Source organism: Eulemur rufifrons, chromosome 7, assembly GCF_041146395.1.
Source record: "Eulemur rufifrons isolate Redbay chromosome 7, OSU_ERuf_1, whole genome shotgun sequence".
In the NCBI taxonomy this organism is placed as follows: Eukaryota; Metazoa; Chordata; class Mammalia; order Primates; family Lemuridae; genus Eulemur; species Eulemur rufifrons.
This window is the reverse complement of record NC_090989.1, coordinates 205,979,569-206,005,765: the sequence shown is the minus strand read 5'-3', so window position 1 is coordinate 206,005,765 and position 26,197 is coordinate 205,979,569. Positions and strand designations below refer to the sequence as shown.

At 44.2% G+C, this 26,197-nt stretch overlaps 1 long non-coding RNA gene, 1 other non-coding gene and 1 pseudogene across 2 annotated transcripts; 1 reads left to right on the top strand and 2 right to left on the bottom strand.

The window, feature by feature from the left end:
• The first annotated feature begins 233 nt into the window (after positions 1 to 233).
• Positions 234 to 25,995, top strand: LOC138387156 (uncharacterized). Its single transcript, XR_011233917.1, has 3 exons — positions 234 to 363; positions 1,624 to 1,684; positions 25,981 to 25,995. It is a non-coding gene; the product is annotated as an uncharacterized lncRNA (long non-coding RNA).
• On the bottom strand, positions 6,741 to 7,033 carry LOC138387875 (cysteine-rich and transmembrane domain-containing protein 1 pseudogene; annotated as a pseudogene).
• LOC138388970 (small nucleolar RNA SNORA57) lies at positions 22,565 to 22,709 on the bottom strand. The gene has a single exon (XR_011234417.1). It is a non-coding gene; the product is annotated as a small nucleolar RNA SNORA57 (small nucleolar RNA).
• Positions 25,996 to 26,197: the final 202 nt, after the last annotated feature.

Genomic DNA, 26,197 nt, shown 5'->3' with positions numbered 1-26,197 from the left:
CATTTTCTTCCTCCCCATCTGCTTATCCCAGGGAGGGAACCTCTCGCCCACATCTTTACTCCATTTGCTTTTTAAAAAGCTTTGTGGTTCTTTGGAAGAAGTAAATGTTATCTGCTGCTATAGAATCTGACTGTCTCCTTTGTCATTTTGCTTGAGCTTCTTGGGTCACATTCCCCATCCTCTGTTCTTGAGTATTGGACTTCGAGGCGCCATGTAATCCCATAATGGAACCACACTTAAAAGCGAGGCAGATTCCTCAGAGTGCTATTGCTGTAATATAGTCCCATTACCAGCATTTGTCAATATGTGACCGAGACAGCAAAGCTACTGGGAGGATATTTGAAAGTGGAAGGGAAGACCAGGGTGAGTGGATCTTGGCAGACTTCTCCCCGGTGTTTTTCTCCCTACTGCCAAGCCACAAATAGACTTTCTTCCTTTCATTGTATTTTTTTGGTTTCTCTCCTTCTTCCCATGTTGCCTTGTCTTATAACAGCAAGTGCTTTAAACTTGCTATTCATATGTCCTATAATACGATTTTTCCAGTCATCATCTTTTCAACACAAATCGAAGAATGCTGTGCATACTGGTGTACATTGTACCTTTTCCATTTAAATCTGTAATGTAGAGATTATTCCAATCTCTCTCTCTCCTGTTCTTTTATTTACAAAAATCTCATGAGACAGTACACAACTATTTTCCTTAGCAGTACACTGCTATCATGTTTCCATGCTTAGAAATATCTCCTTTTGACATGATTTTTAGGAAGCCTAATTTTGTATTTTAGCACCTGTCTTATGTATCAGTAACTCCTGTCTTCATCCAACAGAATGTTATATAGTTACTAGGTGCTCTGTCAACATTTGTGGACTGGACTTGAATTGAATTGACTTACTTTATGGAAAAAGTCAAATGGTAGATTTGAATAGTTAAAGTTGGGATTTAGGGAGGTTGCAGATTCTGAACATCCAAAGGCACCTAAGATTTTTTAGTTTCCTGTTTTTGTTTGTTGTTGTTTAATCTCTTTAGAACAACCAGGATTACTTTCAAACCTCTCATCAGAGTGGTGGCGAATGTTCTCGTCATGTGGGGAAGAATGGAACCAGTCTTCAGGCTCAGCATTGGCACTTAATATGGGTTTTCTGTCTCTGAGATGACTGAGGTGTGGACTTGCTTGGCAGTCTGGCGATTGGACTAGATAGTTTCTCGAGGCCTTGGTTGACCCTGTGGTTCTATAATTCCATGGTAATGTTAGAAGGACTATCTCATATCTACTTTAAGATAAAACTGAGAAACAATAGAGGTATGAATTGGAAGTTACCCTGAGATTATAATTTTTAAAGTGTAAACCAGATCCTGTCACTCCTCATGGATAATGTTCCAGTGCCTTCTCCTTGCAAATAGAAAAAAGTCCAAACCTCTTATTGTGGCCGATAAGGCTCTACAAGGAAGTTGACCCACTATGAGGGATGCTGACTCCCGCGATGCCATTCGTTCATGTTCCCTTGATGGCTGCTTCCGCACCACAATCACAGCTTGGAGTGGTTGCAGCAGAGACAGTATGGTGCATAAAGACAGAAATATTTTGCTCTCCAGCTTTTTCTTTCTTTCTTTTTTTTTTTTCAGGAAAAGTGAGCCCATCCCTGTTCTCTACCATCTAGCCCTTACCACCTTCCACCTCTGGCAGGTAAGCACCAACATCTGGCCTCCATCACTTCAAGACCCTGTCATCCCCATGGCTCTCAGTGAGCCAAGCTCTGTGACTTCCTCTCCTACCCTAAGCCCTGCCTGCAGAGGCAGACACCACAGAACTTCTTGGTGATGGTCATGTTCCCTTGCCAGCTCATTCCCAATGTGAAGGATGTGTCCTGGAGGCCTTCCTATGGAACCTGATCCTCTGGGGGCTCTTTGGCCTTCACATCCACTCCAGCACCCACTTCCCTGCATTTTTATTCTTTAGTTGAGGTGAAATCCACATAACAAAATGAACCACTCTACTGTAAACAATTCAGTAGCATTTGGTACAGTCGAACTGTTATGTAAACACCGCCTCTATGGAGTTCCAGAACATATTCCTCACCCCTAAAGAAACCCCATACTTATTAAGCAGTTGCTCCCACCAACCTGATTTCTGTCTCTTGGGATTTGCCAGTTTTGGATATTTCGCATAGATTGTGGGAATCATACTGACCCAACAGAGCAATTGGATATCCATATGCAACAAATTGAACTTGGATTCATACCTGGCACCATATATAAAAATTAACTCAAAATATATTAATATCATACATATAAAGGTAAACCCAGCTTCGATACTGCTTTTGCAGAAGACCACACGACAGTGAGTGCTCAGTGTACCTGAGTCATCTCAAGGCTGACTTGATCTATACCCACCCTGAACACGCAATCTCTGGTGGGGGTGAGAGTGGGACAGGGTCCCAGGTCCTCCTAGGCAGGAGGGGCTATTGACTATGCAATTTCTCTTGGAAGAAGGGGAAAATATGATACTCCTAGAACAACACTTGGAGATAAGTTTTAAAAATCTGCTTTGCTAGGGAGTATGGGAAAGTTTAAATTTTTCCCCTGAAGTTTTAATAATTTGAGTCTATAAAATAAACTGATAATAGATTAATAGGAAAAAGACATACAAATTTTATTAGTGTGTGCACATGTACACAGGAATCATACAAACTATGAAAACTTAAGGAGAAGCAAGATGGTTGACATTGAAATATCCTCTTCACTAGGGAGGTGGGAGATGTGGGGCAGTTGTAGGAGTAAATGATTTTCAGGGGAAATGAAAGAGCCCAAAGAACAGTGACCTTGGGACCAAGATTCTCTGGGCTCTGGGGGAAGTGGCCTCCCAGGGTGAGGGAGGGTGAAGGGAAGAAAGCATGTCTAGCAAAGGCTGTCTTGCCATGAAGATGAAAATGTCTCAGTTCATCCCAGGGCTACCCTCAGAAAGAACAGACAGTGGCCTGCAGTTGAGTTAATCTTTCCCAGAACCTGGCACGGGACGGATTGCAGAGCAAGCCTGGCTGTTTATTTCACTAGTGCAGATTTTTCTCTACAGATGCAAATCTCCTTCACAAAAGGCAGCTTTGCAGGGCTATTCCTGTTAGCAGATCCTTAGAACAGCCACCTCAAAATATGCTAAAGAAGTATAGTTTGGTGTAAAATATTTTGGGTTTCTCTTTCGGAGAGAACTGAGAAACATAGGAGCTTGAGTAGAGGAAGAAGGAAGGATGGAAATCCTGAGGAGAGAAGTTTTACGGTTTAATAATTTTCCAAGTCCCTGAGCTGGGTGGTCCCTAAGAATTCTCTACAAACAGGAGTTTCTAAACTTTGGTACATGTCAGAATCTTCTGTATAGTGGCTTAAAAACACACTACGGATTTCCTAAATTCTTATTCATTGAGTTGGCAAGAGGGTGTGTTGGGAATCTCTATTTTTAGAATACACTTCTCTGATGATTCTGATGCATACCAGAATGTGAGAAAAACTACCCTACAGGAATTTACAGTAAGAGGAAAACTAAAACAATAGAAAATCAAGCCTCTTTCCTAGCTAAAAAAATCTCTTCTCAGCTACCCAGTGCCCTGGTTCTAGGGGGTAACTACAGCAGGTGAGAAGTTAGAATGTATCTAAATGCTTAATCATGATGATAGTACTACTACTATTATTACCACCAGTATAATAAAAAGGCAATAAGGTGCTAGGAAAAGAAAGGGACAAAGTCATGTAGGGGAAGAAAGGAATCCAAATTCTAGTTAGGAACTTTCAGAAAGAAAGTCTTAAGACTTCTGTCTGCTTCCAGCAAACATAGATTGGATTTACCTTCCCATCCGAAACAACCAGAAGAAGACTGCACAAAATGACAAGGTCAATAAAAAACCAATAGTTTCTCTATATACTAGCAATGAATTATCAGAGATTGAAATGTAATAAAAAGAACACCATTTACTATAGCATAAAAATATGAAATAGTAAGGAATAAATTCTTATAAATATAATAAATAAATTCCAACAAAAGATAAGCAAGACAGGTACACCTAAAAAATACAAAACATCACCAAGGGAAGTGAAAGAATACCTAAATAAATGGAAAGATATACATATTCATGAGTCAAAATGCCAAAGTTCTTGCAAGATTTTGTAGGAATTGACAAGCTGACTCTAAAATTCATATGGATGTTTAATTAAATTCTTCTCAACTGAATCAGTATTTACATTTGTGCAATAGAGACATACCGTAATACATGCTGACAAACCAGATATGTACTTGCATGTCTCTACAGTGAAAATATAGCTAAGTAACAATTATTTTGGAAAAAAAAAAAAAAATAAATAAAATAAAATAAAATTCATATGGAAATGTAAGAACCTAGAATGCCAAAACAACTTTTAAAAAGAATAAAATTGGAGGACTGACACTACCTAATTTCAAGACTTATTTTAAAGCTACATTAATCATAGCATATGATGTTGGTATAAAGATTTTTCTTCTAGGATTTTAATTGTTTCAGGTCTTACATTTAAGTGTTTAATCCATCTTGAGTTAATTTGTATATGGTGGTGAGAAAGAAGGATCCAGTTTCATTCTTCCGCATATGACTATCCAATTTTCCCAGCACCATTTTTTGAACAGTGTGACCTTTCCCTAGTGTATGCTTTTGTCTGTTTTGTTGAAGATCAGTTGGTTGTAGGTACATGATTTTATTTCTGGGTTCTCTATTCTGTTCCATTGATCTATGTGTGTACTTTTATGCTAGTACCATGCTGTTTTGGTTATTATAGCCTTGTGATATAATTTGAAGTCAGGTAATGTGATATCTCCAGATTTGTTCTTTTTGCTTAGGATTGCTTTGGCTATTTGGGCTCTTCTTTGGTTCCATATGAATTTTAGAATTGTTTTTTCTAATTCTGTGAAAAATGATGTTGGTATTTTGATAGGAGTTGAGTTGAATCTGTAGATTGCTTTGGGCAGTAAGGTCATTTTAACAATATTGATTCTTCTGAGCCATGAGCATAGGATGTTTTTCCATTGTTTGTGTCATCTATGATTTCTTTCATCAGTGATTTTTAGTTTCTTGTCGAGATCTTTAACCTTGTTGGTTAAATTTATTCCTAGGGTTTGTTTTTTTTTTTTTTTTTTTTTTTTTTGAAAGCTATTGTAAATGAGATTGAGTCCTTGATTTTGTTCTCAGCTTGGTCGTTGTTGGTATATAGAAGTGTGATTTTGTATGTTGATTTTATAACCTGAGACTTTGCTGAATTTGTTTATCAAATCTAGAAGTCTTTTTAAGGAGACTTCAGAGTTTTCTAGGTATATGATTATATCATCAGCAAACAAAGATAATTTGACTTCCTCTTTTGCAATTTGGATGCCCTTTATTTCTTTTTCTTGCCCGATTGCTCTGGCTAAGACTTCTAGTACCATGTTGAATAGAAGTGGTGAAAGTGGACATCCTCGTCTTATTCCAGTTCTTAGGCTTTCAACTTTTCCCCATTCAGTATGATGTTGGCTGTGAGTTTGTCATATATGGCTTTTATTATTTTAAGGTACAGTCCTTCTATGCCAAGTTTTTTGAGGGTTTTTATTAAATATCATGAAGGGATGCTAGATTCTATTGAATGCTTTTTCTGTATCTGTTGGGGTGATCATATGGCTTTTGTTTTTAATTCTGTGTATGTGGTGAATCACTTTTATTGACTTGCATATGTTAAATCACCCTTGCATGCCTGGGATGAAACTTACCTAATTGTAGTAAATTATCCTTTTGATGTGCTGTTGGATTCAGTTTGCTAGTATTTTGTTGAGGATTTTTATGTCTATGTTCATCAGAGTTATTGGCCTATAGTTTTCCTTTATTGTTTCATGCTTTCTGACCTTTGGTATCAGGGTGATACTGGCTTTGTAGAATGTGTTAGGGAGGCTTCCCTCCTTCTCAATCTTTTAGGAGCAGTCTCAGTAGGATTGGCACCAGTTCTTCTTTGTATGTCTGGTAGAATTCAGCTGTGAATCCATCAGGTCCTGAGCTTTTTTCCTTTGGAGAAATTTTTTACTGATTCAATCTCACTACTCAATGTTGGCCTATTCAGGAGTTCTATTTCTTCCTGTTTCCATCTCAGGATGTTATCTGCTTTCAGGAATTCATCCATATCTTCTAGGTTTTCTAGTTCGTGAGTGTATAGTTGTTCATAATAGCCTCTGAGGATCTCTTGTATTTCTGTGGTATCAGTTGTCTTCTTTTTCATTTCTGATTGTGTTTCTTTGTACCTTCTGTTTTCTTTTCTTGGTTAGTCTAGCTAGTGGTTTATCAATTTTGTTTATCTTTTCAAATGGATAACTGATTTTTTTTGAAGTTTGGACAAATTTATTGAAACTTAGAGGGTGTTAGTAGAGAAAAATTATTCTGTGGTTCATTACATTTTGCCACTACCTTGAATGTATAATTTAAAATCATAAATATATATTTTATAACTAAGCCTTTGGCCAATAAAAGGAATCCTTTAGCACATTTGTTAAAGATAGATAAGAAATGTATTTTGAACATCAAAAAGATCAAGATCAAGTCACCGAATTAAACAGCAGCAACCCCCATTAATCTAAATTCCCATAGTGCTGAAATTAGAGGTTTCTATGCAGAGCTAGTCATTTATTACAGCAATCAGAAAAGATGGGGGCTGGCACACTTATTGGAGGTGGCTGCAGAGCTGGCAGGACAGGAGGGCTGGCCTGGTCAGATGAGCATGTCCCAGAGACAGCAGCAACACAGAGCAGTACAGCAGGCTATAAGGCAGGTGGGTGGTTCCAGGTCGTCTCTTCTTTGGTCTTCCACCACATCCACTGTGGTTTCAGGAGGCTCCTGAGGGCCACCCTGCCAGCCGTACTGTGTGTATGCTTGGTAGCGGTACCCCTGAGCAGATGGGTAGGGCCCCCCCATACGTCTGGACCCATTTGTTGTTGTGGATAAGGTGGGTATGGGGCCGTTGGACCTCCATCCTGATACGGTGGAGGGTTCTCTTGGTTCATCAGGGACCTGCCAAGTGGTGGGGTCGGGAACTCAGGAGACCGCACTACACCGCGAGGCACGTGCCTCGGAGAGAGTGAGGAGCCGCCACGCGCCTAACGTCACGGCCGCCCTGAGCCCCATAACTGATTTCTTACAAAGGTGCAAGGGCAATTCAGTGGATATAGGATAGTGCTAGAGCAATTGGATATTCGTATGCAAAAAAAATTGAACTTGGATCCATACCTTACACCATATATAAAAATTAACTCAAAATGTATCATAAACCTAAAGTTTTAAATCTAAAACTGTAAAATTTTTAGAAGAGAATGAAGGAGCACAGGGAACTTTGCCCCAAAACGTGGCTCCCTGGAATACTTGTAATTAGCTCTATGAACAAATTTCAGTGACCCCTACATATTTTTTATAATCCTCTCCCCGTCATGTTTTATATTCTCAGGGTAGTAAGTCTTGTAACTAACAACTTGAGCTTTCTAAGTTGTTTCCCAGAAATGGTGAAATTTCCGCAAGACAAAGGAGTTGAGATTCCAAAGGCTGCTGGAAAGACGTCCTGACACCAGGAGTCACCGTCACTCACTAATCTGCCCCAACACACGTGGCCCCTTACTAATTTCAATACAACCTGCCCCAATGTACGTAGCGCCTCCTTAAAAACCTGTACTCTCCATTAGTCGGGGAGATGGATTTGAAGCTGATTCCCCTGTTCTCCTGACAGACGTCTTTCACATTAAAAAATTCCTTTCTTCCTTAGAAATCCTTTTGTCTCAATAATTGGCTCTTCATGCAGGAAGCAAGGGGACCCAGGCTGAAACTCCCTTGTGGTTTCTATAACATAGTAAATATTTTGAATTAAAAGCCTTTAGATGGCAGGATTTAAAGTGGCTAAAATGAAAAAAAAAAAGAAAAAGAAAAAAAGAAAAAATAATAAAAAAATAAAAATTAAAGAAAAAAAAAGCCTTTATTGATCAATAGATGCCAGAAGACAATTTCCCTTAATCTGCATAAGGACCAGATGGGCCCACCAAGGAGAACAATTGTTTTTCCTTCCTTTCCCTGTTATCTCGTTATCTATTGCAAAAAAAGAAGGCCAAGGATGTAACTACACCTGAACAGACCCATTCACAAGATAATCTCTGTTTCTCAAACTCAGTTTCCAAAGAGAAACATTTACAAGTTAATCCTTGTTCCTGATTCATTCATTCTCTGTAGTAATCATTTATTGCCCCTCAACAGAATTATCTATATTCCCATCTTCCCCTTCTCCTCTGAAATAAGATTATATAAATATTTGGGCTCCACTAAGATATTGGACAATCACTCTGTGATTCTTCACTGTGTGCATGTTAATAAATTTGTATGCTTTTTCTCCAATTAGTCTGACTTTTGTCAGTTGATTTTTTTAGTGAACTTTCAGAGGGTGAAGGGGAAGATTTCCCTTGGCTCCTACGAGAACATTTTGTGACCTTGGGCTAGGCAAAGTTGTTTTTTTTGCGTGTCTGATAACAAAACACAATCCATAAAAGAGAAGATTAATAAATTGGACTCCTTCAAGATTAAGAACCTCAGCTCTTCAAAAGATACTGTTAAGGGAATAAAAAGACAAACTACGATCTGGGAGAAAATATTTGCAAACTATATATTTGATAAGAGACTTGCATGCAGAATATATAAAGAACTTTCAAAGCTCAGCAAGAAAACAACTGATTTAAAATGGGCAAAAGATTTGAATGGACATTTCACTGAGGAATATATACGGCTGGCAGACAAGCACATGAAAACAGGCCCAACATCATTGTCATTATGGAAAATACAAATTAAAAATCACAATGAGGCTGGGTGCGGTGGCTCACGCCTGTAATCCTAGCACTCTGGGAGGCCCCGAGGCTGGTGGATCGTTTGAGCTCAGGAGTTCGAGACAAGCCTGAGCAAGAGCAAGACCCCATCTCTACTAAAAAAAAATAGAAAGAAATTACATGGACAACTAAAAATAAAAATATAAAAAAATAGTCGGACATGGTGGTGCATGCCTGTAGTCCCAGCTACTTGGGAGGCTGAGGCAGGAGGATTGCTTGAGCCCAGGAGTTTGAGGCTGCTGTGAGCTAGGCTGACACCACGGCACTCTAGCCTGGGCAACAGAGTGAGACTCTGTCTCAAAAAAAAAAAAATCACAATGAGAAACCACTATATACTGTTAAAGAAGAACTTAAGACAAATTAAATTTGACAGAGTTTAACTGAGCAAAGAATGATTCACTAATCGGGCAGTCCTTAGAATCCAAATAGGTTCAGGGCTACCCCAGCGCAGCCGCTGCATGGTTGGAGAGGATTTATGGACAGAAAAAGGAAAGAGATGTACAGAAAATGGAAGTGAGGTACAGAAACAGCTGGATTGGTTACAGCTTGGTGTTTGCCTTATTTAAACACAATTTGAACAGTTGGCTGCCTTTGATTGGCCAAAACTTGGTGCTTGGTACAAGAGTAGGTTATAGTCTGTTTACACATTCAGTTAGGTTACCGTTTACTATGTATGGAGAAACCTTTAGGCCAAACATAAAATATGTAAGCAGCCAGCTTTAGGCTAAACTCAATTTAACGACACCTATCAGAATGGATAAAATTAAAATGACTAGTCATACTAGGTGTTGGCAAGGATATAGATCAACTGGAGCTCCCATACACTGCTAATGGGAACATGAAATGGTACAATGGCTTTGGAAAAGTTTGGCAATTTCTGAAAATGTTAATCAAATACCCACCATGTGACCAGCTATTCTATTGCCAGGTATTTTCCCAAAAGAAATGAAAGCATATTTCCATATAAAAACTTGTATACAAAAGTTCGTAGCAGCCTTTATTTGAAATAACCCCAAACTGGAAACAGTCCAGATTTCTCAACTGCTAAATCGATAAACAGATTGTGCTATATCTGGATGATAGAATGCTACTTAGCAAGAAAAAGGGATTAATTGTTGATGACTTGCAACAACATAGATAAATCTCAAAATAATTATGATTGGAGAAAGAACAAAAAAAATAGTACATATAGTATGACTGAATTTATATGAGATCCTAGAAAACACAAACTAGTCTATAAGTGACAAAAAGCATACCAGTGGCTGCCTGAGTATGCTGTCAGGGGGAAAGGGTGGAGGGAGAGATTAGAAAATGGCATTTTCTAATGCCCCCAAATGAGGACATTTTGGGGCAATGGATACTGTAGGCGCCAAAGGAAAAAGTTCCCCTTTGTTCTCTGAAGTCTCACTGAAAAATCAACTCACAAAAGGCAGATTAATAAGAGAAAAGGGGGCCGGGCGAGGTGGCTCACGCCTGTAATCCTAGCACTCTGGGAGGCCGAGGTGGGCGGATCGTTTGAGCTCAGAAGTTCGAGACCAGCCTGAGCAAGAGAGAGACCCCATCTCTACTAAAAATAGAAAGAAATTATATGGACAGCTAAAAATATATATAGAAAAAAAATTAGCCGGGCATGGTGGTGCATGCCTGTAGTCCCAGCTACTCGGGAGGCTGAGACAGGAGGATCCCTTGAGCTCAGGAGTTTGAGGTTGCTGTGAGCTAGGCTGACGCCACGGCACTCTCTCTAGCCTGGGCAACAGAGTGAGACTCTGTCTCAAAAAAAAAAAAATAAAATAAAATAAAAAAAAATAAGAGAAAAGGCATATGAACTTATTAACATGCACAGAGAGAAAATCACAGAGTGATTACCCCAAACCCCCAATGGGGTCCAGAAGCTTATGTACTATCTTGAGGTTACAGAAAGAATGGAGGCTTGGAGCATGGCCCCAAACAGGTTTTGGTGGTGAATCAAGTGGTGGTGGCAAGACAGGTTATGGGAGGAAGAGAAGAGGAGCCCTGGCTAGCAAATGGGTGGGCTCTACACACGCAAATCTCCCCTCCACAAGACAACTTTTCAGTTCTTCTTGTATTTCCAGCCCTTCTGAATAGCCATCTTGAAACACATCAAAGAAGTATATTCCGGGGTGAAATATTGTGATATGCTTATTATTCCGATGGTGATGGTAATCCTGTGGGTATAGACTTGTCAGAACTTAAAAAATTGCATATTTTCAACGTATGCAGCGTAATGTATGTTAATTATACTTTGATAATGCTGTTTTCTAATAAAGGAAAATCTTGTTAGGATTCCTCGTTTCCTGTGACTCTCCCATGGCAGCTGAGACAATGGGGCAAGAGCAAAATCTGGTGACAAAGCAGCCTTTGGTTTCTTGTTTGGCTGCACACACCACTGAGAGCACCTCTCCCAGGAATCCAATCACCTCTAGTGCCTGCCCAGGCAAGAAAAGGCTCCAAAGGATGGCTCTGGCTGTGTCTGGATCATAATTAAAGCTGCAAATAACCCCAAATGAATGAAGTCTCCCCAGCTAATGTGCCACTTCTAATTTAATCTAATTGGCCTCTGAATGAAAGTCTCAGCCTGCCTCAGAGGCAAAATCTTCCAAATGAAGAGAATTTAAACTGCTAATTACAAACTGGGGGGTTTTGTCACAGGAACAATCTTACTGTTCTTTGATTACTTGCTCAACTGGATTATTTCCTCATTACCTTTAGAACTATCGGGATTTTTGACATGGTGCCCCTTTCACCACATAAATAAGGCATTTTACAAGACAGACTGGAATGGAAGTTCCACCAAACCAGTTTGGCCTGGGAAAACCAGGGATTATCTTGGCTTTCTGAGTGTTTGGAGATGCTTAAAGCAATTCTCATAAGCAAATGAATAGGTTGTACTGCTCATTCAAATAACCTGCAGTTAACTACCCCTCTGTTTGGAGATATAAACTTTTATTTAGCTGCAGGATCTAGGTTATAAGTTTTGAGGTCATCCTATTGAACCGATCTCTTTATTGCTCAACCATTTTGACCTTGAGATGCAGCCCATTGTACCCGGGCAGAGCTCTGGAGTGGCAGTTAGGAGGGGAAAAAGACCTGTATGTGAGCCTGTTTTTCATCAGCTGTGTGATTTGGACACGCTGCTGGACCTCTCTGAGCCACAGGCAGAGATTTGGTGGGAAAGTATGGGCTGTGCGAGAACAATTTATCTACTGCTGTGTGCGTTGGGCTTCAGTTTCCTCCTCCTGGGCATGTTAATTAAGTTTAGCCTAAAGCTGCCTCCTTACATAAGGTTTTCTGTACATAGTGAACTGTAACCTAACTGGATGCATAAACAGACTGTAACCTGCTCTTGTAACAAGTAGCCGAGTCTCAGCCAATCACAGCAGCCATACTTCCTTCACTCACAGGTGGCCAACTGTTCAAAATGTGCCCAAATAGGGCAAACACCAGGCTGTAACCAATCTGGCTGTTTCTGCACCTCACTTTTGTTTTTTGTACAGCACTTTCCTTTTCTGTCCATGAATTCTCTCTACCCATTTGGCAGCACCGGGGTTGCTCTGAACCTATCCTGGTTGGGTGGGGAGGCCTGCCCGATTCATGAAATATTCTTTGTTCAATTAAACTCTGTTAAATTTAATTTGTCTGAAGTTTTCCATTTAATAAGCAGTAACTGCTACCTCGCAAAGTTGTTATGAAGATTGAACATGAACACCTATGTGAAAATACTTCATAAACTATGTGTCACTTGCTAATGCTGTTCTTTTTCTCATCTGTAAAATGAAGGAATTCAATCAGGGTATTTGAGTAGTCCCTGTGTTAGTTTCCTGTGGCTGCTGTAACAAAGTACCATAATCTGGGTGGTTTAAAGCAACAGAAATGTATTTTCTCACAGCTCTGGGGGCCAAGTCTGAAATGAAGGCGTCAGCAGGGCTGTTCTTCCTTTGAAGGCTCCAGGTGAAAGTCCATTTCTTGCCTCTTCCAGCTTCGGGTGGCTCCGGGCGTCCCCGGGCTCGTGGCTGCATCACTCCAGTCCCTGCCTCTGTGTGTCTCAAATCTCTCTCTGCCTTTCTCTTACAAGGACGCTTGTCAGTGGATTTAGGGCTCACCTGAGTCATCCAGGAAGATCTCATCTCAACATCCTTAACTTGATTACACCTGCAAAGATCCTTTTTCCAAATAAGGCCACATTCACGGGTTCTAGGTGAACACATCATTGGGGAGAGGGCACTAATCAGTCCCCTACAGCCCTCTTTAGCTCTATTGTCATAATGTTTTGTTCTGGATGTTACTATTTGGTCTAAACTCTAACCAGTTTGAATTGTATAAAAGCAATGATCAAATTTGACATTCTTATATTGTCTGAAAATATGTTTCTTCAATAATTGCATCAAAAATATGCATCAAATATTTTACTATGGTGAGAGTAGGGGTCATGTATTAGACAAAAACTTATTGATGAAAAGTTTATGCAAACTAGACAACAAAATAAAAATTTCAAGCAGCCTGTGGCACTATAACAAAAAAACAGCCTGGCCAGCAAGGAGGTAGATTTAATTATTGAGAATGTTGGGGGAGCAACTGTCACTACTGAGCTGCTTGCTAGAATCAGTGTCCCTGGGTTAGTGACTTTTGGATTTCTCCTTCAGCTGGCAGATGTCTGCTAGTCTAAAAAGCTGTAGCTGAGGGTAGAAAAAGGAAGATGCTAGAAAGAACATTCATAATAGACAATAATAGCTCATTATACTTCCAGGGAAAGGAAATGGAAACTTTCCATTTGAGAACATCGAAGTGCTTTGCAGACAGTCATCAAAATTATGCAAGTGTTGGAATGTGCCCATGTTCTCTCACCCTCATTGTAGAGCCACTGAGGAAGTCTAAGTACGTGGGTTGTGTCATTGGAGAAGTGCTGCTAGCTGAGTGTTTTAGGGTCATCAGAGCCATAGTCACTGGATTCCATTCAGGGTGAAATGGACATTTGGCGAGGTGGCCTGTTCTCAGATGATCTGTTTCAAAGTATAGGATTAGGGCCATAGCAGGAGTCATTGAAGCTGCTGGATTTCATGTCACTTCCAGCCTGTGGCTCAGTAAGATCAAGGCAGTCTCTCCTTCCCTCCCTTATGTTGCATCCTCCGAGGTACACATGATGGGGACTTTCTGGGTTGGTGACCACCCCGTTATGTCCTCTCTGTACTTCTATATCCCCTGGACCACTGCCTGTCCATTCCTGCCCCAGCCTATGATTCAGTCTCAGAATATCAAAATCATCAGTTCTTGGATGGAAGAAAACCCTCACCTTCTTTGATTTCTGTTCCAAGAAGGTGGTATGTGGACAGCAGCCCATTCTCTTGGAGGGCAATGGAGTTGGCTCTTGGTAGACTTTGGAGAGGATCACTGTGGCTCCGAGGGCTGTGCTCCTGGGACTCACACTGGCTGTCTTTGGTCTGTACCTCTAGCTCTATTCCCCTTCCTTCTCCACCTGCTCTGGGCCCTGGGAGGCTGACTTGCAGGACGGCATCAAGGGTTCCCTTGTTCCTGGGCTGCCAGTTGGGTTCGGCCAATGTAGAGGTTCAGAGAGATGGAGGAAAGTGAGTCTGGGCACTTTATTCTGGTTCCCTCAGGCTTACCCTGGGCTGGCCTCAGCCCTTGACCACCATCTCAGCTCCTGACTGGCAGCCCCCTCCACCCTGCCCCTTTGTGTGTGGGTCCTGGCAAACTTCAGGCCTAGGGTAGCAATAGCAATGAAGCCCTCACCAGCCCCTGCTAGCCCTGGGATATTGGAGTTTCCCTGGTGCCCTACCTCTCCCCTTCCCACGGTTTTGTCAAGGATTCCTTTCTGCAATTCTTCTGAGATCGTCCTAAGTTAAATGTGCCATTATGTGCTCAATAAGTGATAGCTTAAGACATATTTCAAGGTGGAGCTGGTTGGTGCAGCAATTTAATCCAATTCTATGAATATTTATTAAACTTCCACTAGGTGGAAGTCACAGGGCCAGCCATTACCCAGGTGACAAAGGTGCATTAGGGAATTCAGCATACTCCACTCCTTTGGAGAACTTAACAACCAGCAGCTTCCCTCTCTCTTTTTCTTCTCATTCAGTTGTGATTTGACACATATTTATTGAGGGCATACACTGTTGTGGGTGCCAGGCTAATAATACCTGGGATAAAATAGTGAGCAAAATAGAAACACTCCGGCTGTCAGAGGGTGAATGGTCTCCTGGGAGGAGGAAGGCATCAGTCATACAGTTACAGCAGAGGGGCAGAGGGTATGTTTCATGAACTGATATAAGGCCTCTGAAGGAATAAAACTTGTATCTCTGACATATAAAATCTGGCTGGATGAGGGTCAGGGAATGTTTTGCTGAGAACACGACAGATGAGATGAAAGAACGAGAAGGACCGAGCTGGGAGGGGAGCAGTGGGGAAGGGTGTTGCTCAGGACTCCATATGCAAAGGCCACGTGGAGAGAGGGGCAGCAGTTGGCTGGAGTAGAAAGAGGGAAGGAGGGGCTGGTGGTGGAAATACGGAAATGACACTGGAGAGGTGGGTGGGGACCAGGTGGTACAGATTTTGTAGGTCAGGACTAACATTTTGGTCTTGATTTAAAACATACGAACACAGCCATTGGGGAGTTTTAAACACAGGCGTGAATATTCATGATGATTTCAAAACATTGCTTTGGCTGCAACAGAGAATGGGCTGGAGAGTCTAGGGTAGATATGAGAAGACCAGTGAGGAGGCCTTTGCCGTAGTCTGGGTGGAAGATGATATCTGGGACTGCAGTGGAGCCAGAGGAGAGGGGGAGAACTGGACCTGTTTAAAAGACATTAAGAAAACAAAATGAACAAGAAAGTTGGGGATGGGTTGGATAGAGGATGAGAGAGCAGGTATCAAAGAAGAATCCTAGGTTTCTGGCTGTTGGTAATGTCATCACCCAAGAAAAGAAATACTGGCCAAAGATTTGGTTTGGTGTGGATGGGGTGGGGAAGACCAAAAATTCAGTCTTGCGTTTGAGGTGCCCTTTAAGACTCCTAGATAGAGAAATCAAGAAGCAATTGGATCCAGGGGTCTGGAGTTCCAAGGGGAGAGCTGAGCTGGAGATTAGAGTTTTGCAGCCACTGGAAAACAGAGGGTGATTAAAGTCATGGGCTGGCCCTGGGAGACTGCCCAGTGACAGAGTTCACGAAGAACTCCAGAGAGGTGAAAGCAAAGCAGGAAGGCGTGGGACAAAAAAACCGAGGGAGTGTTGCAAGAAAAGGGAGCAGTCGACAAAGTCTAATGTTCCTGAGAAGTGAGAGGAGAACTGAAACGTGTCTGTTGGATTTAGCAACACAGAAGTCATTGGTGACCCTGGCAAGAGGGCACATGGGGGAAACATGGGGGACAAGGCTGACCTGGAGTGGAGGGAGGAAATGGAGGTAGTTTTTATACTCACTGACCTTTTTCTTTTCTTTCCATTTTCTCAAGAGCTTTGGCTGTGAAATGGTAGCTGGAGAGGAGTAAGGGGGTTTTTCTTTTAAGTTGTGGGGGATTTAAACAGAGTGAACTGTCTATGGGACAGATCCAGTTGAGAGGATGTAGGTGAATATCCAAAAAGGAGCCAGGTGAACACGCAGCCGGGTTTGCTGAGAAGGCAGGTGGACAACCCCCAAAGCCCAGAGGCAGGGACTGGCTTAGGAGGAGGAAGGAGACTGGATGGGGGCAGATGCAGTTAGATTTCTAGCCAGGTAGGAATAGCTGAAGAGCTCCTACCTGGGGCTTTTATTTCATCAGGGAAGCAGTAGGTGGGGGGCTGGTAGTTTGAGAAGAGTGGTGAGTGAGTTGACTGCAGAAATGTCCATCAGTGTTGAGGGCAAAGTGTGGCTTCATGAATTTATGGTGTGTGTGCCCCATGTGTCCAGTGGTGGGATGTCCTCCAGCAGTGCCCCGTGGCTTCAGTGCAGGCAGAGAGAGAGAGCAGATGGTTGGGGTGATGAAAAAGCAAGAATACCATTGAAATGATGCCACATGGAGTCTATGCTGGAAAGAGAAGGCAGGGAAAGAGAGGGCTGATAGATTAGGAAAAGGTGAAGGATGGCCACCAACCTGAGTGTACCCTCTCGCTTCCTCTGTGCGCTCCTCTCAGCTACCTTGGGGAGTGGTCACTATGCCTTCCTCCTGGTTCCTGGGGCATCCGTGGGCGTACCATCCCTTACCTTCTGGAACAGTTATTTGTATTTGTGACACTCCACAATTATGAATATTTATTGAAATTAGTATGTGTTGCCAAGGAAACACCAAATACCATCAGAGCCATATGTAAATAAATAACAATGATAATAATGCTGAGTTTATTTACTTGCAAGGCAACAGAATATATCAATGCAGAAATTCAACTGACATGTTTTCTGGGAGGAGAAAACTCAGGGTTTTTTTCTGGTTGTTGTTGGTTTTTCTTGAAGAGTTAGGGAAAAATGATTTCATGGTGGTCATGCTAATTAAGAATTGACAACAAGCAATCTGGATAGGATGGAATATGGCCTTAAGTATCTATAAGGTTGGTCTAAAAAAGCCCCATTGTTCACTGGTCACAAAGTCTTCAGTGAGATCCAGTGTGAGTGACCCTGGGGAGCAGGGTCTCCAGAGACCTGCCTGGTGGCCAGGAATCACCCAGGACAAGTGAGTGTAACATAGTCACCCCTCCTCCCATAGATATGGAAGAGAAATATTGAGAGTGGGGAATATGTAAAGAGGGAATGGCCTGGAAAAAATGGCAAAAATATTTTCTGCCTCTTTAAAATATCTTCCACTCCTTTTTTTTTTTTTTTTTGAGACAGAGTCTCACTCCATTGCCCAGGCTAGAGTGCCGTGGTGTCAGCCTAGCTCACAGCAATCTCAAACTTCTGGGCTCAAGCAATCCTTCTGCCTCAGCCTCCTGAGTAGCTGGGACTACAGGCATGTGCCACCATGCCTGGCTAATTTTTTCTATATATTTTTAGTTGTTCAGCTAATTTCTTTGTATTTTTAGTAGAGACAGGGTCTCACTCTTGTTCAGGTTGCTCTTGAACTCCTGACCTTGAGGGATCCTCTTGCCTGGGCCTCCCAGAGTGCTAGGATTACAGGTGTGAGCCACTGTGCCGGCCTCCACTCCTTTTTGAGAACTAGAGCCTGCATCCCTGCCCCAGGCCAGTGGCTGGGAGGGGCAGGGTAAGTCTTTTGTTTATTTGTGCAACAGGGGATGGCCCAGCCCACCTGGTAAAGGGAGGTCCTGGGCGGAGGTCAGGAGATTGTCTTCAGCAGAGATGGGATGATCAGAATCATCAACTGTAGCTGAACAGTAATTGCCTGAGACTGAACACCCATGCTTTAAAAACTCTTTATTTCTGCAAATGTTCAGGAAAATTTGGGTTTTGAGAAGAGAAGGTCTACCATTTTTCCTCCTTTGCTAGCAAAGTAATAAAATGTCTCTTTTCTTCCTCCTCAAACCACTTGTCCTTGTCTGATTTGGCCTCGTGGACAAGTGTGGAGTTTTCAGTAACACCCCCTGCTCCAGCTGTCCTGCTCAAGGTCCCAGAATTACCTCCCCTGCACTTTTGTTTGCCTTTCCTCCACAGCTCACTCTGAGACTATGGATTTGTACCTGCTGAGCTGGGCAAATTCTCCAAGGCCACTGCCCTGAACCAATGTGCTCGGACATCTTGACCATTTCGTTATAGGGCTGGGTGCGGCATGTGGTTCAGTTTGCTCTCTTCATTCTTAGGTTCAGTCTCAGCAAACAACAGGAAAGGTTAGAAAAAGGGCACCAGGAAGCTTCCACATGCTGGGTTTCCTGCAAATGACCTCGTTGCCTTTCATCTGATTTAATCCCTATGACAACCTGCAGAGGAAGTTTTTAGTTCTACTCACAGTAGAAGAAACAAAAGCTTAAACAGGTTTACTCTTGTGCCTAGTGTCATATAGTAGTAAGTGGCAGAGCCAGGATTTGAACCTAGGACCTTCTGATTCCAAAATCTGCTTTTAGGTAATACACACATTGCTTCTTTATCATCAGATGAGACTAAGAAAGAGAACACCCAGACCAGGACTGGCTCTGCTAGAAACCAGCTCACCTTAGGAATGTCACTTAATCTCTTTGGGTCGAGCTTCCTCGTAGGTAAAATAAGGAGGTAAATGTTTTTGTAAAATTCAACCCATCTTTTATATTCTTTGCCTCTGAATAGCAATAATAGCTCATATTTGTTTCCCATCTAAGGACTAACCCTGCTTGGCTTCCAAGATCAGACAAGATCAGGCATGTTCAGGGTGGTATGGCCATAGACAAATAGCTCATATTTGTTAAGTGCTTATTACATGCCTAGCATCATGCTAAATGTGCTTTTAAACGAATTCTCTCATTTGGTCAACATCACACCCTTATGATTAAGTGAAGTTAGCACTGCCCCTTGGCAAATGAGGAACCTGTGGTTTGGAGACGTTCAGTAGCTCTTCCCAGGTCACGCAGCTAAGAAACAGGGGAGAGACACTGTAATTCAGACAAGCTGACTCTGGAGCCTACACTCAGCCTGCCTGGCTTCCAGGGTCTCAGAGGCCAGGCCTGGCTGTTTCCTGAAAAACAGTCCTGAAAACAGTCCACCCTCTCCTGTGCTCATATTACCAAAAACTAGGCACTTGTCCCCAAGGCCAAATCAGAAGAACAAGGACAAGTGTTTTGGGGAGGAGGAAAGAGATTTACTTTGCCAGCAATAGAGGAAAAATGGTAGACCTTCTCTTCTCAAAACCCAAATTTTCCTGAACATTTGCAGAAATAAAGAGTTTTTAAAGCATAGGTGTTCAGCCTCAGGCAATTACTGTTCAGCTATAGTTGATGATTCTGATCATCCCATCTCTGCTGAAGACAATCTCTTGACCTCTGCCCAGGACCTCCCTTTACCGGGTGGGCTGGGCCATCCCCTGTTGCACAAATAACAAAAGACTCACTCTGCCGCCCCACCCATTGGCCTGAGGAAGGGATGCAGGGATGCAGGCTCTAGTACTCAAAAAGGAGTCGAGGATGTTTTAAAGAGGCAGAAAATATTTTTGCCATTTTTTTTTCCAGACCATTCCCTCTGTCATGGGGCGGTTAGAGAAGTAGGAGTTTGGGCTGAAATGTAGGATTGGGTGATGTGCACTCGTGTTCTTAAATGCTCTGCTCAAGAGGTTTTTTTTTTTTCCCCCTAGACAATGGTGAGTGGTTTTGTAGTAAAGGAGTGACAAGATCTGAATTACTTTGGAATGAGCCCTCTGGGCTTCAGGAGAAATAAAGCATTAGGGCAGAGATGGAAGGGAAAGGATGGGAGAAAGGGACAGGAGAGCTGTTTCCAGAGGAGGAAAGTGGCCTGATTGGATCTGGGGCCCCAGGAAGGCAGCAGGGCTCAGTTTGCTCTGACATTATGTGTCTGTGTGATCAGCAGGGTGGCACTGTTGTCTTGCCCATATACCGTCTTCAGAGTCCAAGATTTATTCCATATGCATGTCTGAGGTATCTGCACACTCAGTTTGCTCTAATTCCCCTTTCACATGGAAACCCTTATGCAGTCAAGACCCTGGTGGAAAAAGGAGCCCCCACCCTGACTCCTCCCTCCCAGGGCTCCCGCCAGGCACAGTGTGGGCCAGGCCTGGATCAACTCCCACCTGGACAGTCTCCCATGTCCGTCCACTGCAGGGTTTGTTCCCTGTGTGTTCTCTCTAGGACAAGCAGGCTCCTGTAACATGACATTTGCTGTAAAACTTGCATGGCCATCGGCCGTCCTCAGTGGTGCTTCTTAAGCTATCTGTGGTGAAGGACCAGTTTTTAAAAAACATTCCCAATTCATCACAGGTCATTACTTTTGTAAAGCACAATAAAAAATTAATTCCTAGAAAAATGAAATAAAAAAGACATATAGGATAAAAAAGACTTCCCTCTTTTTTATTATAAGATTCAATAGACATACATTTATTGTGTCAAACTCCTATAAATTCTTACCCTCACATGCCATATTTATTGTGGGAAGGTAACCACCAGTTTGTAGTCCAGGGCCGCCCGGAGTAGCAGTGGCCCGGAGGACAGCATTCCAGCTCCTCACTCACACATTCCAGCCTGCCTTAGTCTCAGCCAATCTACTCTGGGCTTGACCTGGTTTAGTCACTGTCCCTCAAACTCACTTTGGCTTTCTCATGCTATTTTGTGCTCCTGCAGATCCAGAACATTCCACTCTGGCTACCAACCCTCAATGCCTATCTAAATCCTGATAGCAGCAGCTGTGTATTGAACATAGATTGATTTCCATGATTTCATTGCATCTGCGTGACAGCTAAAGTACTAACATTATTTACATCTTTTATAAATTAGAGGAGTTTTGTGTTATCCCTATAACAATTGTTGGTCAGGAAATGGTCACCTATCTGGGCCAGCAAGAGTTCAACACTGGATTTTTATTGGAACTAGGGGGCTGGGCTAGTAGAGTTCCAGAAATGCCTGTAGCCATACGTGGCACTTCAGAGGGAGAGAGTGTCTCAGAGTTATGACACATAGAAGGAAGGGAAGCCAGGAGGTGCAGAGACAGACTTGCCTCTCTCCCCAGTTCCTAGTCATCCTTGGTGATGATAGAGGATGCTGTGACATGCCAAGCAATTCCTCATTGATGACACAGAACTTGTTCCCCAGCTCCTGGGACTGCTGCCGGCCAGCAGTGCTTAGCTGTCAGCCTCTCTGCATTTGCCTTTGCGGGAGAGAGCCACCACTCCATGCCATGCCCCTTTCCAGGGCAGCCCAGAGCTAACAATGTCTCGGCCACTGTGTCCCCACTCAGGACAACTTTGACAGGTCATCGTAGCTTCAGAGCTCCCTGCGGGGCTGGCCAAGCTGTTTATTACAACCGTATCATGGCTCAGTGTTCCCCTCTGCCCCATCCTGCTGCAGCAGTGATCAGCCCATTTCTAATATTATCCACAGGGGTGAGAAAATAAAGCTCATTTCTTAGAAGAATGGACCACGGGGGCTTGGGGTAGAGCAGGTGGGTGAGGGGGAGGAATTGTAGAAATAGAGCACAGTGTTGCAAGGAGCTTCAAGAAGCCAGTGGATCCAGGGCAGGAGGGGCAGATCCTCAAAATCTTGCCATACAAGGAAGAGTTGGAGGGACTGAGAAGATTTAACTGGGGAAGTAAAGATTTATGGGGACTACGACAGCAGTCTTCACATATTTGACAGGCGACCAAGGAGAGTTTGGATCCAACGCCTTCTGCCTTCTGCTAGGGCTCCTGGCCTCTGCTCTTGATCCCCTGCAGTCCGACCTCACACCTTTTAGATAAGTCATATCACCCCCCAGCTGAAAACCCTCCACTGCCTTCTCACTGCACTGTGAACAGAGCCCAAATGTCTGGCTGTGATCTGTGAGGTCTTTCATAATCTGGTCCTCACCTCCTTTTCCATCTTATCTCCTGTGGTTCTTCTTTCACCCGCTCTCTGGCCACACCTCAGGGCCTTTGTACCTGCCAGATCCTTTGCTTGTTCTTCTATATTTTCTTCTATAAGCTCTCTGCCTGCCCTATTTTGTTGTTGCTGTTGTTCAGTCTCCGATAAAACGTCATTTCCTAAGAAAAATCCTTTCCCTGCTTAATTTTAAGCTCATTACCTTGTTTCATGTTCTTTTTTTCCCTCTTTTCTCCTGGTGTCCTGGTGCTTGAGGATAGAACCGGAGGAAGGGAAGCCCCTGGCGCTGAAGACACGACATTGAGGGGCAGAGCCCTTTCCCTCTGCCTCCATCCATAAAGCAGAGCGGGCCACACACTCAGCTCCGCTGAGAAAAGGAGGGTTGTTTTACGCTCTTTACAGCACTCTTTTCTCCCTGAAATGGCTTTGATCTTTGTTGATTAGGTGATATTTTTTCTGACCTTCTCCACAAAAAATATAAGCCTCAAGTAGACAGAGATGTGTTTGTCTTGTTCACCACTGTAGCCCCAGAATGTGGTACAGTTTTGGCATACAGCAGGTGCTCAAAAGCTATTTTGTTTTTTTTTAAAGCTAGTCAAATTTAGCAGTGGGGGGTTGAATACCAACTTTAGTGACACTAATGTTAGTAAGTTCTGATAACCCACTACCATCAGACCAGCCAAAAGCTATTGTTGACTGAAAAAATGACTGATCATGGTCCTAAGAAGTAGCTCTGGAGCTAATGGGTGGACAATTCGGACAGCAGATTTTCAAAGCTGGCGTAGGAGGGCTCAAGCCTCGTCTATCCCTGGAGGTGTGTGGTGGAGGCGGACTGCCACTTTGCAGGGAACCAGAAAGCAGCAGGACTGGGGAGGTGGGGGGGCTTTGGAATCAGACAGATCAGGGTTTGAGTCCTGCCTCTGACACTTCCTGGCTGGATGTAGGCCTTGGACAAGTTATTTGACTTTGAAAAGCCTCAATTCCTTCATCTGCAAAGAGAGGGGTTTGATTAGAAGCCACCCCATGGGGTGCTGACTTGATTAAAGGTTGCCTCTGAAGCCCTTGGCAAGTGCTGGGCACTTAGCAAGTGCTAAATAGATGTTAGCTGTTCAGTTTCTGTTTCTGCAGAGATGACAGGTCCTAGCCCCATAATCTGCATGAGGCCCCTGAGGCCACAGGAGCTGGGGGACTCACTTAAGGAAGGGCCATGCTGCCACAGTCCCTCTCTCATGAGCACCACTTGGTATGTCTTTCCCCGTGGCACTAATGGCCCTCCCAGGGGGGAAGTAAGCAGAGTGCCCTGGGTTCAAGGGTGGGTGGTGGGCGGTGAGGGATGCTCCAGGCTGTTGGTTACTTCTCAGCTTCCTGCCTCCGCTACTAACCGGAGCTGACCTCCTCGGTGGGAGCCAAGTGAGGAAACAGGTGATCACTGTTTCTTCACGGGATTCAGAGCTGTCACACACTTGATGATACTGCTCGCATTTATTGAATCTGCAATATTGTGTGAAATCGGAGTGTGTTTTGTGATGGGAGAGGAAGAGAAATCATCGCAGTGGCAAGCAGCAGCTCTGCCTGGGGTGGGGGTGGAGGCAGGAGGGAGGAGGGAGGAATCCCACATGCCAGGAACCCACCTTCCTCTCGTTCTGCACCTTCCTCTGTTTCTGGCTAACACGAAGGTGAGGGGCTTTATGCAGCTTGACCCTGAAAGGCGCTAGTCACAGTCTGCCAATGCAAGGGAGGGGACACCATTGCACTCCAGGCAAATGTAGACTCAGGCTTTTGATGGCCAGGAACTTCTTCCTTCTGATGAAAAAGACAGCTGGCGCCATCTGTATGATAAAGCAAACACTCACATAGCACGCACTTACTGCGTGCCGGACACCGTCCTTAAACGCTACCTACATAGCCTGTGTGATGCCCCCAGCAACCTTATGAAGTGGCCACAGTAATTAGCCCCAATCTACAGATGAGCATGTGGTGGCTCAGCGACGTTCAGCCACTTGCAGAGGCTCACACGGCCAGCAAGTGGCAAGGACAGGATTTGGACCCAGGCCATCTAGCCCCAGAGTCTGTGCACTTGATCACCATGCTATGTGGCCCATTCCCAGGGGGAATGGTTTGCCCTGTAGGTGATGAGCTTTCCATCATTGTGGGTGACAAGGATAAACAACTGGGCTAGACAGCAGTCTCTTCCATGCAGTGTCCCCTGTGTCGGGCTCTGAGCTAAGCACTCTGCCAATAGCATCTCCTCCCAGCCTGATGGCCCCACTGCCAGATAGACCCATCATTCCCCCTTAGGGATGAACAAACTGGGTTTAGAGAGAGTAGGTAACTGGCCCCAGGTCTTGGGCTGGTGCGGGCTGGAGCTGGGAATCAGACGGGCCTGCCCAACTCAAATCCTGGGTTCTGCACCTCTTACCAGGGATGGCAGCCTGGGGCTTCAAACTTCAGGAGGGCTGGGCTGGACTAGATGGCTTTTATGAAAGTCTGACAGGTAAAGAGGCAAACTCTTGAAAACAGCTGCTGTGACTAGTTGCTATGCCAAAAATATTAGTCATCACATTTCAGACTTTATATGTGAGGATATATTTCTCTTCTCAGGCTTTTATTTTCTTCCTTTAACACATTGCAGTGTTCTTCCTGAAAAGTTTCTCAAGGAGCAGAGTTAAGTGGACACACAGAGGGTCAGCTCTCTCTGCCACGGCAGCAGCGCCCACTCTGGGGCAGACAGCAGCCTCTTTCCTGGTGGTCCCACCATGCTTCCCCATCTGACAAGCCTCGGCAAGAGAATCGCCACCGCAGGGCCCCACGATCAATCCAGCAGTCAGTTTTCAGATCTCTTCTTGCCTGTCTCACCGGCAACATCCGGCACATGGGTCAGCCCTGCTTGGCTCATGTTCTTCCCTTGGCTTCCTGGACATCACACCTCTTGGCTTTCAGCTGACCCCTTCCTTGGCAATGTCTACCAGTCTCAGGGCTGGAAACACCATCAGTGATGCTTTCCAATCTATATCTCCAGCACGAGGCTCCCCTCTGAACTCCAGATGCATAAACCTGATTGTCTACTTCACAGTCCCTTGGATGTCAAGAAGGCATTTCAAACTTAGCATATCCCATAATTAGCTCCTAATCATCAGTCCTGCCTCCCAAAGTACTCCCTTCTCGGTCCTCCATGTCTGAGTTGAGGGCAACTCCATTCTTCCGCTTTCTCAGGCCTTAAACCTTAGAATCACCCCAAACTCCTGTCTCTCATATATCTCATCTGTCAACAAATCCCATCAGCTCTGCCTTCAGAGTTATGTCCAGAACCCAACCACTTCCCACCACTTCCGCTGCTGCCACCTGGCTCGCCACTCGGAGCGGAATTACTCCTCAGGTGCAGAGGGGGGCATCAGACAGGGGAATTCACTTCCGACGGGCGTCAGAAGAGCCAGGAGACAGGCCGAGGAGGGCGGAATGGAGGGCAGGGAGCGGGAGGCAGGCAGCGACGGTGGCGGAGGGAGCCGCAGGGCTAAAACCAGCCAACCTGGCCCTGAGAGTGGGTTTCGCTGACTGGCTGTGTACCCTTGAGCAAGTTACTTCACCTTTCTGACCTTCCACTTTATACGTGGGGCGGGGGCGGGGGAAGCAATCATGACTTCCTCCCCGGCAGGGTCGTTGTGGCGACTGAAGGAGACAGTGCAGGTGGCCTGCAGTCACGCTCCGCAACCCAGGGGGCAGTCCTCCGCCTGCACGAAGGCGTGGCGGGCGACGTCGAGGAAGTAGGAGTGGCGTGTGGGGGCGGGGCGCAGCATGGGGGAAGGGAGCCCGCAGGGAAGACCAGACCTGACCCGGTGACCCCGCGGGCAGGGCGGTGGCGCGCGGAGGTG